This window comes from Peromyscus eremicus, chromosome 1 (assembly GCF_949786415.1).
Source record: "Peromyscus eremicus chromosome 1, PerEre_H2_v1, whole genome shotgun sequence".
NCBI classification, from domain to species: domain Eukaryota; kingdom Metazoa; phylum Chordata; class Mammalia; order Rodentia; family Cricetidae; genus Peromyscus; species Peromyscus eremicus.
Genome location: NC_081416.1, coordinates 182,609,476 through 182,627,437, shown reverse-complemented (window position 1 = coordinate 182,627,437; position 17,962 = coordinate 182,609,476). Strand labels below are relative to the sequence as shown.

Genomic DNA, 17,962 nt, shown 5'->3' with positions numbered 1-17,962 from the left:
GTGTGTGTGTGTATGTGTGTGTAAGAGAGAGAGAGAGAGAGAGAGAGAGAGAGAGAGAGAGAGAGAGAGAGAGAGAGAGAGAGAGAGAGACAATGTATGTTTCCATTAATTTCGGTGCAGTTTTCCTATTGTTTGGGTGCTGTATTTCGTTTTCTGGGTTTGGGGCATTTGTTGTATAGGGTTTTTTATTTGAATTTTGTAAAAGAATATAAAGTTGGATGGGTAGGGAAGAGAAGAGAATCTGAATATACTTGTTGGGAGGAAGAATATGATCAAAATATATTTAAGTATAAAAAATTGTTTTACACAAAAAAAAGTATGTGGAAAAAGAAAAAGACACTTTACTGCCACTTGCTGAGCATGTCTCATTATACACATATAAACCTGCCAGCCCAAGCAGGGTTAAAAGTGGTTCAGAGATTGTGGGAGTGTCCATCCAATGACTGGTCTAGCCTCAGACCCATTCCGTGAGAATGAGCCTATGCCTGACACTGGGTGGAGTGTCAGGACCCAGAGACTGGATGGCCAAGAATCCTAGGATAGAACCAAATATGAATGGAGGAAATGATGTAAAATAAATGAATGAATAAATAAATTTGGGCTGGAGGGATGGCTCAGAGGTTAAGAGCACTGACTGTTCTTCCAGAGGTCCTGAGTTCAATTCCCAGCACCCACACGGTGGCTCACAACCATCTGTAATGAGATCGGGCACCCTCTTCTGTATACATAATAAATAAATAAATCTTAAAAAATAAATAAATAAATAAATAAATAAATAAATAAATAAATAAATTTATTTTTTAAAAAGTCAACATAATGATGCTTAATGATATTATGCTATACTCATAGATTGGTGCCTAGCCCAATTGTCATCAGTGAGGCTTAATCCTACAACTGATAGAAACAGAAGCAGAGAAACAAAGCCAAACATTAGGCCTAGCTCATGGAATCCTGCTTAAGAGAGGAAAGGAGAAATATATCAGCCAGAAGGGTCAAGGACATCACAAGAAAACCCACAAAGTCAACTAACTTGGTCACATAGGGTCACAGAGTCTGAACCAACAACAATAAAGCCTGCATGGGACTAATCTAAGCCTTCTACATATATATGATAGTTGTATACTTTGGTCTCCTAACTTGGTGCAGGGCTGTCCCAAACACTTTGACTGGCCTTTGGGAACCGATTCCTTGTAGTAGCTTGCCTTGCCCAGCCTTAATACAAAGGAAGGTGATTAGTTCTATTGCAACTTTATATGCCATGTTTTATTGATCTCCATGAGAAGACTGTCATTTTCTGGTCAAAAATGGAGACCAATTGGTTTGAAGTGGCAGAAGGGAGATGAGGGTAGGGAATGGGAGGAGTAGGGATAGGGGAAATTGTGCTTAGGATGCAAAATACATAAATAAACTTAATTTTAAAATGTTTAAAAGAACAAGTCAAACACTCATTTAAATTTGTAATTGTTCTTTTAAATATCCTCACATGTGTACTACCACCTGGGCATCAGTGTGTTGAGGACAGATGAGACAGACATTTGTGGGGTTGTGAAAATGTCATTTATGAAAAAATTGCAGAGTCTATTTGCTGACCTAGCCACAAAATTAGGGAAGTTAGAGCCAGGTTCATGAGCAGGGTAGTTCCCCTTCCTGTGAGTTTCCTGAAGAACAGCCTCAAAATGCCATACACTGCTTCCTGTCCCTTCAGATAGGTACTGTATATGGAAAAGCACATTTGCTGCCCCTGGAAGTGGTTACATGACCTTAAACTTCAAAGCTCTGTTCTGTCTAAGTGAGTTGTGAAGAGGGGGAGGTGATTATAGTGGTCTAAATTACCCTGCCCCATGGCCCAGAACTGGCCCATCAGAAAACCCTAGGGTCTCAGGAATTTTTGCAGAGGTGAGGATATGCTCAAGATTTAGAGACAAACCTCTCACAGGGAACAGTCGTCCAGGAATTAGTCTGGGTCTCAGGACCCCAGTGCTGGCAGGTGAGGATCCACAGCTGTCCTGGCGTGCTCCTGTCATCATACCCAAGAGCCATACCTGGGCAGTGTAGATGGAAAACAACATGTGTGGGCTGATTCTGGGGGAGGCTGGAAGGCTGTGGAATTCAGTACTGCAATCTGAAGACAGATATGCTGGGTCCAAGCTGCTCATTTTCTTTCAGGGACTATCCTAAGCCCAACCTCAGAGCACAGCCAGACTCCATACTTTCCCAGCAGACTAAGGTAACCATCTTTGTAGGAGAGGATATCAGGGATCAAACACTACCATATCCACAGAAAGGAAACCATATCAATACTGCAAACAGTTTGCACTTCAGCTTAGGAAAAAGGAGGAATTCTTCATCTCAAATATTGACTAGAACTATGTAGGGTGATATCAATGTCACAATCAGACCCAGGCTGGATAATCACAGTACTGTGAGCTCCTGGAACTTGTTGTGACTCGTGAGAAGACTGGTAGTGTCTCAGTCCCAGGCTCTGCTCTTTGAGTATTTCCTTCCCCTAGCCTAGGTCTGAAGACTACTGTGGTTGTGTGAGCCTATGGAACAGTGTGCCATCCTTTCTGAGGACTCTACTATTCCACTAAATCCAGCCTACCAGCCTGCTCAGCCCTGTGGTGTCCTCAGGAGGGAACATGACTCTCTAGTGTAACTCAATGGAGGGATATGAAAAGTCTATTCTAACGAAGGAAGATGAATAGTGTTCAGCTCCCTGGACTCATGGTATAAACATGGTATTTGACAGTACAAAATCCTATTCTCTATGGGTTCTGTGACAGAAGATATTCAAATATTATAGTTACTACAGGCATACCCCCCAATTGTGGTCAGTACCCACTGACCCCCTGGAAATATGGAACTCAGTTGACTCATCCCAATCATTGGCCTATCATTTTTTTGAAATACTAAGCCATTTGTCACAGCCCTGATACTTTGCCAAATTGCAGTAAGAGAGTAAATAATTTAAGAGTCTGGTTTGTGACAGGCTGGGAAAAGTGGTGACATGTACAGGGCTGCATGGGGGCTAGGGGTTTGGTAAAAAACAACTCCTGAATCCCTAGGCTGACACTTCCTTCTAGCAATGTCCAAGAAGTCCTCCTTGTTGACTCACCAGAGCCATTTCCTGGACCCTGGAAAGAACCTCACCCTGCAGTGTTGCTCTGACATCAACTATGACATATTGCTCTGTAAAATGTGTGGAGAGCTGACCTCATCCATCACTGTGGCCAGCAGGATCAGACTGGCATCTCTGTGGTGAATTTCACTCTGGCCTCTTTGACAAACTCTAACGGAGGCCAATAGAGAGGCTATGGTGCATATACCCTCTTAACTGAATAGCTAACCTCCAATGACCCCCTTGATATCCTGATCACAGGTGAGGAACACAGCAGATTCAACCAGGTACCTACCCTCTGCACAGACCCTTAGAGTGGAGGTAAGCATTGGATGTCTAGGATGAGAGACAGGGATCCTAAGAAGGAACAGATGGAGAGACAAGGTTGCAAGAGAGGAGCTCAGTGACAGAAAAGAGACAGAGTCCCAGGTGATCTGGCCAGACCCTGTTGAGATGTCAGTTTAGAATAGTGAAGGGAGCCTTCACTCATCCTTCTTCTCTTTAGCACAGCTCTCTGTTAAACCTTCCCTCTCAATGCAGATAAGCTGAAGAGTACACTCCAGAGAGAGTGTGATCTCGCTGTAGCAATGTACAAATGGTACACTTTCATTCTGTCCAGGGAGGACACAGCCCATCCATGACTACAACTAAGATCAAAGTTCCTAATGAGCAGTTCCAGGTAGAATTCTCCATGACTGCTATAAGCTCTGGCTGTGGGGAAATGTAAAGGTGCTACAGTTGTGGAGACAGATTGATATCCCTACTTGTAGACACATGTAGGTGCCCTTCTAAAGCTCATGGTCTCAGGTGAGGTGACCCAGATCTTTCAGAGTTAATGGGATCATTCAGCATCCTCCATTCACAATTTTTGGCTAGAAAGGGTGTGAAATGCCTCAGAGGGTCAGTCAGATTGATATTTACCATCAAGATTAGGGAGGCCAACAGGATTCATTCAAAGAATTCTCCCTACACTCTACTAATGGAATCCAGAAGGTTCCAGGTATGCTGCAGGAACTTCTTGGGGAAGCCCCAGGCAGATATAGGACACTGAGCAGAAATAGGTCCCCAGTGCCAGCTCTTCTTGTCACTTCTACTCCCGAGTATTCACTGCTGTGGGATGGTCTGTATGTCAAATATGTTGCTGATTGGTCAGTAAATAAATCACTGATTGGCCATTGGCTAGGCAGGAAGTATAGGCGGGACAAGGAGAAGAATTCTGGGAAGTGGAAGGCTGAATGAGGGAGACACTGCCAGCCGCCACCATGACAAGCCCCGTGGGAAGATCCCGGTAAGCCACGAGCCATGTGGCAAGGTATAGATTAATGGAAATGGATTAATTTAATATATAAGAATAGTTAACAAGAAGCCTGCCACGGCCATACAGTTTGTAATTAATATAAGTCTCTATGTTTACTTGGTCGGGTCTGAGCGGCTGTGGATCTGGCGGGTAAGAGAGATTTGTCCTGAGGTGGGCCAGACAGGAAAACTCTAGCTACAATTCACAGGACATCTGCTAGACCTTCTCAGTGCAGCCATTGCCCACAGTGTCTCACCAGTCGAGCTAGACATGCTATAATAATTACAAAGCCTGGTAGACCCTCCTTCTCCTCAGAACAGATATATCTGACCAAACCCAGTGTCTATGATATAATACCATATCTCAGCCTTATCAGATAGAGATCCCCATGGGATCGTGGAGATAATAAATGACCAAAATATACAAAATAGTATATACCTATATACCTCAGTGAAGTATGCAGCCTTACCCTTCATGGTGAAAAATAGAAACTAAGATTATATTTAACCTTCTCTTTGTAGGTGACAGCTAGGAATGTTTTTTTCTTGTCCTTTGGTGTATCCATCTGAACCAAACTGGCTATAACAAAATACCTCCATGGATTTCCCACACACACCCTTGAGTCTCCTGAATGGTAGGTAACCTGTACCACTATCTCTTCAAAACATAGCCTGACCTATTTGTCTTAATACATAATAACTATAAATACCAAAAAGTAAGAGGTAGATCATCCATTCTCCAGATCTACACTTAATGTGAGATCATCATGTTCATGAGTAAACTATACAGGTGAAAGCACAAGTGCTTACCACCCTGCTCTATTTCCTGGTGGACACACACACACACACACACACACACACACACACACACACACATACAAAGAGAGGTGGGGGAGTAGGAGACAGAGACAGTAACAGAGAGAAAGACATTGAGCTTAAAGCCACTAAAATAACTGTTCCTTTCACACTTGCTTTCCATGGACAAACTAGGAAACACTACTTCAGCCTCTGTATACTTAGATGGGCAGAGGAGTGTGCATATATGGACCCACTAAAGGGATATTTATTCATGAGCTCAGTTCCATAGTACGGAACATTGGAAACACACAGACAACTAACCACACTAATGGTCACATTGTCTGTGTTCTGATTAATACTATAGATTTATCAGGGTTCACTACAAGTATATTCCTTATACCATCATCCCTTCTAAACAGTGTTTCCTCTAGAACAGCAACAGGGTCAAATATTCCTTTGCCTAAAGACTTCCCTTTATTTGGAGATGAAACCACAGATCATATTCATTGAACAAAGAGAGACAGAGTCAGGGTTGGAGATTTAGCTCAGTAGTAGAGTGCTTGCCTAGCAAGCACAGGGCCCTGGGTTTGATCCTAAGCTCAGAGAGAGGGGGGGGTCATAGCACAATGAGAGGATTTCACTTTTAAGAACAGCTGATGGTCCTCTTGATGAGTAAATACTTCTGTGTACTACACCCTGCACAACACTGAACTCCACTCTTCTTTAATGCACCCTGAACAATCACCACACATGATTTCCATTGTTAGAAAAACTTAACTTCCCCCTTTATGTAGCTCCCTGAAGTGCAGAAAACTGTAGCTCATTCACCTATCAGGTGCAGCTTTGCAAGTATGTCTTCCTCAGGCAAGGGAAGGAACCTGTTGGGGACAGTAGTTCCTTTCTCTCCAGGAACTAAATGGATGTGACATGGGCTCAGTGGTAGTGATGACTGCATGACTATTGAAAGGAAGGAGCAATTCTTCACTGACAAGAGGTCAGAGAGAAAGGACTTGGTTTCACAGGAACTGCAGTCAGATACTCAGAGTATTTCTGCTGCTCTGCAAGATCCCCAAAGCATAAACAACTGTTGCTAGAGTTTTTCTTGCCTGGCCCAAAGTCAGGGCAAATCTCTCTCACCTGCCAGTCCCACAGCCTCAGACCCAATCAAGTAAACACAGAGACTTATATTGCTTACAAACTGTATGGCCATGGCAGGCTTCTTGCTAACTGTTCTTACAGCTTAAATTAATCCATTTCCTTTAATCTATACTTTGCCACATGGCTTGTGGCTTACCGGCATCTTCACAAGCTGTTTCTCATCGTGGTGGCTGGCAGTGTCTCTCTGACTCAGCCTTCCACTTCCCAGCTTTATTCTCCTCCTTGCCCCGCCTATACTTCCTGCCTAGCCAACGGCCAATCAGTGTTTTATTGATTAATTAGCAACACATTTGCCATACATCCCACAGCAAACAACATCTTCAGTAAAGCATCTTCATTGCTGGAAGTATGGGTAGTTATGGTAAGGTCCCAAGTACTGTGTAAATAGACAAGCTGAAGGAATGAAGCTAGACAGGTGGAGATTCCGAGAGTAGGAGTATCCTTCACTCATACTCACTTGGATACAAGTGGCTGAGAAAGAAGGAGTTCTATTGACAGCTACTTCTGGATATAGAAAAATGAGAAAGATTATACATGGGTCGTAGTGTTACCTCGCCACAATTTGTGGTGTCTAAAGAGGATCTGGTGCCTAGTCCAGGAACAAATCAAAGTAAATAAGATCCTGTCACCTGCAAGAGAGACTTGTCCAGGCTAAAAGAAGAGCTCAGTGTTACAGAATGTGATGACATCAGGCAAGATGAATAAGAGGCAGTTTCCATGCGTAAACTGGAATGTTTCTTATGCACATGCTTATTGTGGATGGTGAGAACCATTTAGCAAACTGTCCTGGAGATGCACTATCAGCTCCATTCTCCCCTTTTGCTGCAAGACCCTGAGCTCGCACCCCTTCACATATACTGATGTCTTTGAGTCCTCTCAGATCAAAGAAGGTGATGCTCTGGTCAGAGTAGGTTCTGACTGTGAGAGTAAGCAGAGTTGCTTTGGTATTCACCTGCTTCAGAAAAACACAGAGTGACTAAGCACTGAGTTCCTGTCCTCAGGAAACTTTATTTTGTACATCAGTACTATTTAGATTTGTTAGGAAAAGACACTTTATTGCTACCTGCTGAACATTTTTCATGTTCATCAAATAAACCCTCAGCCAAATTAATTAAAATATGGACAGAGAAGATCTAAACTGATAAAATTAGAAACAAAAAGGGAAGATATAACAATAAACATGAAGGAAATATACAGAATCAAAAGAGCATGCTTTAACATCTCTAATCCACCAAATTGGGAAACCTAATATAAATGGATACATTTATTCACATGTACACCATACCAAAGCTAAATCAAGCCTAGACAAGATACTTAAACAGACTTATAAAAATTGGCATAATATGACCGGAGTAAAAAGCCCACCGATTGGGAACAGGTAAGGCTCCATCTCCAAACTGGGCAGACCAGGTCCCTAGCCCCTAGGCACAAAGGGCACATTCTGTGCTCCTCCCCGCAGCCATCAGAACCCCAGGGACCTAGCAGCTGCCTCTCCCTCAACCTGCTCACCAAGATAACCATCACCAGCAACAACAGTGACCACCAGAGTGATAAGCCCACCCTGCACCTATTGGGAACAGAATCCATCAGCACCATTTGGACCAAGAGTCTTGATTAGACTAAGAGCTCCCATTAGACCAAGAGTATCAATCAGACCAAGGGAGACACCACTTGCATGGAGCGGAGAAAGAGATGGGTAGGTGCCAATAAAAAGATACACTCAACAACATAAAAACCAATATGGCACTATCAGAACCTAGTGGTGCTACATCAGCAAGACCTGAATATCCCAATGAGAAGCAGAAAAAAATGGACATTAAAAATGACTTTAAGAAGATGATAGAGGTCTTTAAAGAGGAAATCAAAAATTCCCTTAAAGAAATCGAAGAAAATACAAACAAAAAATTGGAAGAAATCAATAAAGAAATTGAGGAAAAGACAAACAAAAAAATTGGAATACAAGAAATTCCTTAAAGAAAAAGCAATTAAACAGGTGAAGGAAACAGTCCAAGATTTGAAAACTGTAATACAGACAAGAAAGAAGACACAAAGTGAGGGAATGCTGGAAATAGTAAATCTGAATAAATGAACAGGAACTACAGATGCAAGCGTAACCAACATAATGAAAGAGATGGAAGAGAAAATCTCTGGTGATGAAGATAATAGAGGAAATAGATTGTTCAGTCAAAGAAAACACTAAAGCCAAAAAACTCATAACTTAAAACATCTAGGAAATGTGGGACACCATGAAAAGACCAAAACTAAGAATAATAGGGACAGAAAAAGTAGAAGAATACCAGCTCAAAGGCACAGAAAATATATTCAACAAAATCATAGAAGAAAAATTTCCCAATGTAAAGAAGGAAATGTCTACAAAGACACAAGAAGATTATAGAACACCAAATAGATTGGATCCAAAAATTCTCCTCAGCACATAATATTCAAACCACTAAACATACGAAGAAATATTAAGACCAGCAAAGGAAAAAGGCCAAGTATAATATAAAGACAGACCCATCAGAATAACACCTGACTTCTCAATGGAGACTCTCAAAGCCAGAATATCCGGGACAGATGTTATGTAGACACTAAGAGACCATGGATGCTAACCCAGAATATTATATCCAGCAAAATTCTCAATCACTATACATAGACCAAACAACATATTCGATGATAAAACCAGAATTAAACAATACCTATCCACAATCCACAAATTCAGCCCAATAGAAAGCACTAGAAGAAAAAATTCAACCTAAGGAGTATGATACATCCATGAAAATACAAGCAATAGACAATCCCACACTGACAAATACCAAAGAAGAGTAACACAGAACACTACCACGAAAAAGTAACCAGAATTATCAATCACTGGAAAATTAATATTCATTAATATCAATGGTCTCAATTTGCCTATAAAAAGAAACAGGATAACAAAATGGATATGAGGACTTGAGTGGGGCTAATGAAGGGCAAGGGTTGAGGGAAAGAGAGCTTAGGGGAGCTGGAGATCCCAGCTGGATCAAGAACAGAGAGGGAGAACAAGGAATAGGAGACCATGATAAATGAAGAACACATGAGATTAGGAAGAAGCAAAGTGCTAGAGAGGTCCACAGAAATCCACAAAGATACCTCCACAATAGACTACTGGCAATGGTTGAGAGCCAGCCTGAACTGACCTACTCATGATAGGATGGCCAAACACCCTAATTGTCTTGCTAGAACCCCCATCCAATGACTGAGGAAACCCGATACAGAGATCCATGGCCAGGCCCCAGGTGGAGCTCCAGGAGTCCAATTGGCAAGAAAGCGGGGGGGGGGGTGTTGTATGGGTAAGAATTATTGACACCAAGGTTGGAAAAAGCACAGGGACAAACAGCCAAATGAATGAAAACACATGAACTATGAACCAATAGCTGAGGAGCCCCCAACTGGATCATGGCCCTCTGGATAAGTGAGACAGTTGATTAGCTTGATCTGTTTGGGAGGCATCCAGGCAGTGGGACTGGGACCTGTCCTCAGTGCATGTACTGGCTGTTTGGAACCTGGGGCTTATACAGGGACACTTGGTTCAGCCTGGGAGGAGGGGACTGGACCTGCCTGGACTGAATCTACCAAGTTGAACTCAATCCTCAGGGGAGTCTTTGCCCTGGAGGAGATGGGAATGGGGTATAGGTTGAGGGGACGGGGGGGGGGGAGGAGGGGGGAGAACAAAGGAATCCATGGCTGATATGTAAAATTAAATTATAAAATTTTTAAAATGTTCATTATAAAACATTTTAAAAAAATGAATGGATATGAAAACAGGATCTATCCTTCTGTTGCATACAAGAAACACACCTCAACTTCAAAGACAGACAATACCTCAGAGTAAATGGCTGGGGAAAGAATTTCCAATCAAATGAACTTAAGAAGCAAGCTGGTGTAGCTATCTTAATATCTAATAAAATAAATTCAAACTAAAATCAATCAAAAGAGATTGGGAAGGACATTACATATTTATCACAGGGAAAATCTGACAAGTTGAAATATCCTTTCTGAATATTTATGCCTCAAATACAAGGGTACCTACATTTGGAAAAGAAACATTACTAAAGCTTAAATCGCACATCAAACCCCAAACACTAGTAGTGGGAGGCTTCAACACCCCACTCTCAACAATGGACAGGTCTTCCAGACAAAAACTTAACAGAGAAATAAGGGAACTAACAGACGTTATGATTCAAATGGACTTAATAAATAGCTACAGAATATTCCACCCAACACAAAAGAATATATCTTCTTCTCATGGAACTTTCTCTAAAATCAACCACATGCTTGGTCACAAAGCAAATCTCAACTGATACAAAAAATTGGAATAACCTCATGTATCTTATCAGACCACCATGGCTTAAAGTTGAATTTCAATGACAACAAAAATTTCAGAAAGCCTACAATCTCATGGAAACTGAATAATGCCCAACTGAAAAACCAATGGGTCAAGGAAGAAATAAAGAAAGAAATTAAAGATTTCCTAGAATTCAATGAAATAAATGTACAACATACCCAAACTTATGGGACCCTATGAAAGCAGTGCTGAGAACAAAATTCACAGCAATAAATGGCCACATAAAAAAGATGGAAAAATCTCATACCAGTGAATTAACAGTACACCTGAAAGCTCTAGACCGAAAAGAAGCAAACTCACTCAATTTAAAAATGGGCTACAGAGCTTAACAGAGAATTCTCAGCAGAAGAATCTCAAATGACCAAAAGACATTGCTCAATATTCTTTGTCATCAGGGATATGCAAATCAAAATGACTCTGAAATATTATCTTACACCTGTCGGAATGCTAAGATCAAAAACACTGAAGACAGCTTCTGTTGGAGAAGATGTGGATCAAGGGGAACACTCCTCCACTGTTGGTGGGATTGCAAACTTGTACAGCTATTTTGGAAATCAGTATGGTGATTTCTCAGAAAATTGGGAATGAATGTTTCTCAAGACACAGCTATACCACTCTTGGGCATATACCCAAAGAATGCTCAATCATCCTACAGAGACACATGCACAATTATGTTCATAACAGCATTACTCATAATAGCCAGAACCTGGAAACAATCTTGATGCCACTCAATTGAAGAATGGATAAAGAAAATTTGGTACATATATACAATGGAGTACTACTCAGCAGAGAAAAAAATGACATCATGAAATTTGCAGGCAAGTGGGTGGAACTAGAAAATATCATCCTGAGTGAGGTAACCCAGACCTAGAAGGACAAACATGGTATGTACTCACTCACTCATAAGTGAATACTAAATGTAAAGCAAAGGATAATCAGACTGCAATCCACAGCTCCAGGTAGGCTAGCTAGCAGGATGCACTAGGAAGGATGCATGGATTACCCAGCATCAGAGAAACAGATGAGAGCTACATGAGCAAACTGGGGACAAGGGAGCGTAATGGAGGGCAAGGGATGAGGGATGGGAACATAAGGGAATGGGAGATTTGAGCTGGAACAGGGACAGAGTGGGAGAGCAAGGAAAGAGATTCCATGATAAATGAAGACATCATGGGAATAGAGAAAAACAGTGTGCTAGGGAAGTTCCCAGGAATCCACAAGGATAACTCCACCTTAGACTACTGGCAATAGTCGAGAGGGTCCTGAACTGGCCTACTCTGGTGATCAGATGACTGAATACCCTAACTGTCATCATAGAGCCCACTTCCAGTGACTAATGGAAGCAGATGCAGAGATCCACAGCTGAGCTCCAGGCCGAGCTCCAGGAGTCCAATCAATGAGAGAGAGGAGGGATTCTATGAACAAGGGACATCGAGGTCATGATGGAAAAATGTACAGAGATGAACAGCCAAACTAGTGGAAACCCATGAACGGTGGACCAATAGCTGAGGAGCCCACATGGTACTATATTAGGCCCTCTGGATATTTAAGACAGTTGTTTAGCCTGAACTGTTTAGGGTGCCCACAGGCAATGGGATCAGTATCCATCCCTGGTGCATGTGCTGGCTTTTTGGAGCTTATTGCCTATAGTGGGACACTTTGCACAGCCTTGGTGCAGGGAGTAGGGACTTGCACCTGTCTCAACTGAATATATCAGGCTCTGCTGACTCCCCATGGGATACCTTGGCTTGGAGGAGGTGGGTACAGGGTGTGGGTTGGTGGGGGGAAGACTAGGGGTGGGAGGAGGGAGGAGAGGGGGATATGTGGTTGGTACTTAAAAATGAATAGAAAATTTCTTAATAATAAATAAAAGAAAATGTGTGACTCTGTTTTTATATATTTCTTATAGTTATTCTTTGGTACTTATTTGTCTTTTATCCTATTATGGTTTGCCTGTATATTTTTTCTCACCTTATTTTATTATATTTTCTTTTTAAATGACTTGTTTTCTCACGAGAGAGACAGAAACAAGATATAGATTTGGGTGCTTGGTGTGGTGTGAGGAACAGGGAGGAGTTGGCCTGGAAGAAATCATAATTAGAATATACTGTATAAGAAAAGTCTATTTTCAATTTAAAAATGTAAAAACAAAAATGGTAAAATGCATATATGATCATTTAAATAAACTATTACTTATACTACCAAAACAAAAATCACAAGCCTCAGCTCTTGAAATGGTTATCCTCAGCAGAACACAATATGCATAGGTTTTTAATAAGCTCTGCTTTTTTTTTTTTTGACAGGCAGTGGTGGTGCACGCCTTTAATCCCAGCACTTGGGAGGCACTGCCAGGCAGATCTCTGTGAGGTTGAGGTCATTTTTAGACATCAGGGAAATGCAAATCATAATAACTCTGAGATACCATCTTATTCCTGTCAGAATGGCTAAGATCAAAAACACTGAAGAGAGCTTATTTGGAGAAAACGTGGAGCAAGGGGAACACTCCTCCACTGTTGGTGGGAGTGAAAACTTATACAGCCACTTTGGAAATCAGTATGGCAGTTTCTCAGAAAACTGGGAATCAATCTTCCTCAAGACCCAGCTATACCACTCTTGGGCATATACCCAAAGAATGCTCAATTATACCACAGGACACATGCTCAACTGTGTTCATAGCAGCATTATTTGTAATAGCAAGAAACAGGAAACAGCATAGTAGCCACTCAACTGAAAAATGGGTTAAGAACTTGTGGTATATATACACAATGGAGTACTGCTCAACAGAGAAAAACAATGACATCATGAAATTTGCAGGCAGATGGATGGAACTAGAAAATATCATCATGAGTGAGGTAACCCAGATTTAGAAGGGATAATTGGAGGGGGCAGGAGGAGGGAAGAGGGGGATCTTTGATTGGTGTTTAAAATGAATGGAAATATTTTTCTTAATAAAAAAAATTTTTCAAAAAAAGATAAAAAAAAAGAGGTAATTGAATGAGGGTGCCATGTTCCAGCACTTGTAGGTGGCAGAACTTGGCAGCTTTGGCCATGTGGTTCTGAATTTAGAGTTAAGGACAGAAGAATGGAGTTAAGGAATTTGTCTCTGAGACTAAAAAAGCCACTAAGAACAGTCATGTGTCAGGGCTTCACTGAATGGAGGTCTAGTAGACAGGCCATTGTGTGATGCTGTGAAGTTGAAGCCTGGATTGCCCTGAAGAACCCAAGATGGTAGAGATGCCAGAGTCATGGGATACCTGCTGAGGGGAGCAGATAATAGGGAGAGAAATCAGCCCAAGAAAAAATGTGTATTGCAGTCAACAAAGCTGAAAGAAGTTGGAGATATGAAGAATGTATTGACCTCAGACATGGAGATGGCAGAGTTTGTAATTTGCCCACATGGTTTTTTTTCTGCATTTCCTTGCTATTCTCCCTTCTCTGCACTTTAGAGTGCTAATATATAGCCTGTGTATCCAATTTGTCTGTGGTATCTGACTGGAATAGCTGGACTCATCACTTGTGATAAGGGTGTATAGGAGGTCACTTGGGGTGATCACCCAGAAAGAAGGCTGTGTGTATCATGTCATCTCTACTTGCTCTCATGGGAGGCACTCATGGGGCTTAGGAGGAAAGTCTTCCAGAATGACTAGTTAGCAGCAAGAGGACAGTATGCCAGGAGAGGAAAGTATTGCCTTCCCTTTCTTGGACAGAGCAAATCCATTGAAGCTTGTGTCAGAGGAACACTGATGGTTATAGAATCTCCTGGAGCAAGGATGGGATCATGCTGAATCAGTATGTGACAGCCAATGTGAGGGGTGCTCTCTTATGGTTTCTATTGCTGTGAAGAGAACCATGACCACAACTCTCCTAAGAAAATATTTAATTGAGGGGGCTCACTTACAATTTTAGAGCTTCAGTCTAGTATTAGCATGGTGGGGAGCATGGTGCTATGAAGGCAGATGAGGTACTCGATGACTACCTGAGAGTCCTACATCTTGTAGCTAACAGGAAGTGACTGAGACACTGAGTGGGATCCTGAGCATAGGAAACTTCTAAAACTGCCCCCACAGTGACACACTTTCTCCAACAAGGGCCTACTCACTCCAACAAAGCCACACATCCTAATACTGTCACTCCTAATGAAATTATGGTTATCAATCATGTTCACACTACCACATTCCATAATAGAAAATGCATTTAGTCCAACTTCTAAAGTTCCCATAGTCTATCACAATCTCAACAATGTTTAGAAATCCAAGTTCAAAGTCTCTTCTGAGATTCATGCAATCTCTTAACTGTAATCACCTATAAAAATGAAAATCAAGAAGCACATAACATACATCCAATATATAATGGCACAGGATGCTCTATCATAGGTAGTGGGCTCTAAAAAGCCTGCTCATGCACCAGGGATGGGTTCTGATCCTACCACCAGGGGGCCTCCTAAACAGATCAAGCTACACAACTGTCTCATCATGAAGAGGGCCTAGTCCAGTAGGCTACACAGCCATTGACCCAACTTTTATGAGTTCCCACTAGTTTGGTTTGGTCATCTCTGCAGGTTTCCTCATCATGATCCTGATGCACTTGCTCATAAAATTGCTCTTCTCTCTCCTTGACTGGACTCTGCGGTTCTGTCTGGTGTTTGGTTGTGGAACACTACATCTGCTTCCATCAGTCATTGGAGAAAAGCTCTGTGATAACAGGGTATTCATTGGTTTGATCACTGGGATAAGCCAGTTCAGTTCAGGCACCCTCTCCAATATTGCTAGTAGTCCAAGCTGGGGTCATCATTGGGGATTCCTGGCAACTTCCCTAGCACTGGGTGTCTCTATTCCCATGATACCTCTCTCTGTCATAATATCTCTTACATTGCTTTCCCACTACATCCCTGTTCAAGCTCAATCATTCCCTTAAGCTGTCATTCCCTATCCCCTACCCTCCACTGCCCACCCTCATCCCTAGTTTTCTCTGAGGTCACCAGAGAACTGGACAGGGCTGACAGGGCTGAAGAAGAATCCTACAAAGAAGAAAGCATTGTGTTATGTATACTCATATAGCCCACCTTGTCCCCATGTCTCTTGCTCAATGAGAGAGAAACACCCATGAGAATAGACACCTTTAATGAAATTAGGAACTTGTTCTGGGAACCTAATACGTCCTCTTACCTGTCAGCACCAACTCCATAGTATCACTGTTCTCAGGCCAAGAAGGAGTCTTCTAAGAGAAACAGGGATATTGCCTCACATTGGGATCATTTAATAAACAGGATGAGGAACTCATCCTTCTATCAAAGCATCATTTGCATTGCTCTATGCCAGAATATAGGCTTTTATTTTGTAAAGAGAATTCCAGAAAACTGAGGATCACTCACATGAGATAGTCACGTGTCTCACTTGGGAAACCACAGATCCTGGCTCAGCCCTGAGGTCAGGCATTGGGAGGGTCCCCACATGAAAATCAACTGCTCTGTCATAGGACATCAGGCTTCAGATTCTGAAACTCTGACCCCAGGATGCTTTTCAGTTTCACAGCATCAACTAACATCTGCCATTCTCCATTCCTGCTCTCAAGAGATGATCCTTTGTCCTTAGTGAGTAGGGGAGATCAGGCAGCACAGACATGCCAACATGGAAGCACTGGGTTCCTGAGGCTGAGACTCATTCCTAGAAGACAGTTAGCTCCCTGTGAGAGATTTCTTCCTGATGACTGAGTAGGCCCTCTCTTCCACAACACCATCAGAGCTCCTGAGGTATCCTGATAGAACAGTGCCTGGCTGTGGAAAGTAAAACCCCACCTCCACAGTGGTATGTGTTCTCACCATCTTCACATCTTAACAGGCCAGAAAAAAGCTGAGAGAATGGTAGTCATGGCACCTCCTCCTGTGGCTACAACATGGCAAATGGTTGGGGACAGAGCCTACACAAATGGGAAGACACACAGGATGTGGCCTTTAGATGGTGATATCTCATTTGTATCACAATGCTGTCATTTCATCAGCTTCACAGGAAGAGGAATTGCCCTCTTCAGTCAACTGGCTTTAGTTTCCAAAATACTTCAGCTCAAGCAGGATCTAGATTGTTTCTTTTTAGAAAAATAAATCCCATGAAGCCCATGCTGTTCTCCAACTCATGATCCTGATCCTTCAGCCTCCTGTGTGCTGGGATTATAGGTCAGTGTAGATGTAACCAACCTTTAGGCTATCATAGGCCCCTAAAAAGCCCTATATAAGCCTGTTCAGTTGGCAGCTGTCCTTCTCCACCCTGGCAGAGGCAGCCATACTCCTAGATTCCTCCTTCCCAAATAAATCTCTGGAAAGAGTTTTGAGTGAAGACCTTCTTTCACCAGTGTGGAGCCAAATCTCTGCTGAGAAGCTCCCTTAGGAGAGAGGAGCAGAAGTGAAAACTTTTCACCAAAGCAGACTGCGACATTTCTGCAGGGGTTTTCCCCTAAGCAGAGTGAAACAGAAGAAGTAACAACTTGGGTTGGAGCTGAGACCTCTGCTGGGAAACTTTATTAGGGAAGCAGAGCAGAACTCAGCTATATCAGCACTCTCTCAGAGAGAAGCAGGATTGCCACATCCTGCAGGGAGACCATCCCCCACCAGAACCCAGCTTCAAGCACAGCCTCATTTCCCAACAAGTCAGGATACCTTTCTCCTCATCGCTGTTGGTATCCAGGATACCTTCCTTCACAGCTGTAGGTATAGCTTGACTTCCCCATAAGTCAGGACACCTTTCTCTCCAGAGCTGAACACTTGCAGCTACAGACCGACTTCCCAACAAGTCAGGATACCTTTCCCTCTGGAGCTGTAACACTTGCAGCTATAGCCTGACTTGCAACATTCAGAATATCTTTCTCTCTGGAAGTGTAACACTTGCAGCAGCAGATTATTTGATGGTAACTTTCTACCTAGTCATGCTCAGAATCTCTACAATGAACAGGCACACACTGCTACTCCTCTCAAAATTCACTGAGTATGGAGGCCCAAGTGAGCTCTGGAGGGCCATGTGGATGGGTGCCCACAGCATGAGATACTTCTTTCTAAAGGACTGTGTCTGCAGAGGACATGTGCTTCCTAAACAATCAGACTTCCCAGGGATCTCAGCAGTCTGACCTCCAGCTTGGGGAGATTTCAGGGACAACCCAAATGTAAGGGTGGGGCTTCATCCTCAGAGTCTCTTAAAAAGAAAAACACTTGCTGTTCAGGT

The 17,962-nt window shown here is 42.4% G+C and overlaps 1 pseudogene; it reads left to right on the top strand.

Moving 5' to 3' along the window:
- Nucleotides 1–17,962, top strand: part of LOC131903124 (leukocyte immunoglobulin-like receptor subfamily B member 3) — an 82,805-nt pseudogene that overhangs the window by 50,750 nt on the left and 14,093 nt on the right.